The sequence below is a fragment of the Charadrius vociferus genome, unplaced genomic scaffold (genome assembly GCF_000708025.1).
Source record: "Charadrius vociferus isolate BGI_N301 unplaced genomic scaffold, ASM70802v2 scaffold822, whole genome shotgun sequence".
In the NCBI taxonomy this organism is placed as follows: domain Eukaryota; kingdom Metazoa; phylum Chordata; class Aves; order Charadriiformes; family Charadriidae; genus Charadrius; species Charadrius vociferus.
This window is the reverse complement of record NW_009647481.1, coordinates 829217-830195: the sequence shown is the minus strand read 5'-3', so window position 1 is coordinate 830195 and position 979 is coordinate 829217. Positions and strand designations below refer to the sequence as shown.

The 979-nt window shown below is 70.4% G+C and overlaps 1 protein-coding gene across 1 annotated transcript in view; it reads right to left on the bottom strand.

Moving 5' to 3' along the window:
• Window positions 1–979, bottom strand: part of LOC104282634 — a 10878-nt gene that overhangs the window by 2928 nt on the left and 6971 nt on the right. The window lies entirely within an intron of this gene.

Here is a 979-nt window from a genome sequence, read left to right as displayed (position 1 = left end):
AGAGCATGTCCGCTGCCGGCTGGGGGGGCCCAGAGCCCGCCCCGGGGTCCTGGTGTGCAGGGGGGCACAGCTCAGCCCTGGCTCACCCTGGGGGCTGGGGGGGACACCAGCCTGTCCCATGGGACCCCCTGCACCCTCCGGGATGGGGAGAGGTCCCGGCTGGCCGGTGTCCATCCGAGGGTGGGTTAGAGAAGGACACGGGGTGGGTGCTGTGCGGAGGGGGTGGTACTCACCCTGCCCACCGCAGGCAGCTCCTTCCCAGGGGGACACGGGGGCCCGACGGGGGCAAGAGCTGAGTTCCCATTCTGGCAGGGAAGGCGAGGCGGGAGCCGGGTCAGTGTTTTCCCGGGTGTCCCATAGGAATGGGGCCGGGCTCTGCCACTGGGCCACGGCTCGGCACGCATGGCCGGTCAGCCCCATCCAGCATCGGCCCCAACCCCCAAGACGGGTCCGGGCTCTGACGCCCACCGGTCCCTATGGTTTGTCCCCAGGGGAGGGTGGAGGGGGGGTCCCCGCTGGCCCTGGGGTGCCCGGACCACCCCGCAGGCACCAGGAGGGATGGCACAGCCAGTCCTAGCCACGGCATCTTGGCATGTCCCCTTGGTCCCGGGCTTCACCACCATCCCCAACCTCACCCCATCCTTTGCCAGACCTGGCTGGGCATCATGGCCCCACGATGGCCATCATTTGGGGGTCGGTGCCCCTGGCCACCCGCCTCCCTCCCCACTGCCTTGGGATACAGCCAAGGAGGGGACGGGAACGGGGATGGGGATGGGGATGGGGACAGGGATGGAGGCTGCATTCACCTGGGGCTGAGCCAGGTCTCCGAGCGGGTCCCCCATCCTCCAGCGATGCGGCCCCGGCAGCGATGTCACCGCACGGGGGTTTTATGGCCGTGGGAAGGACTTTAGTCACCACCCGGGCCGGGCCGCGGAGCAGGGTGGCAGGCTGGAAGGCGGCCATTGGCTGGCCGGTGCGG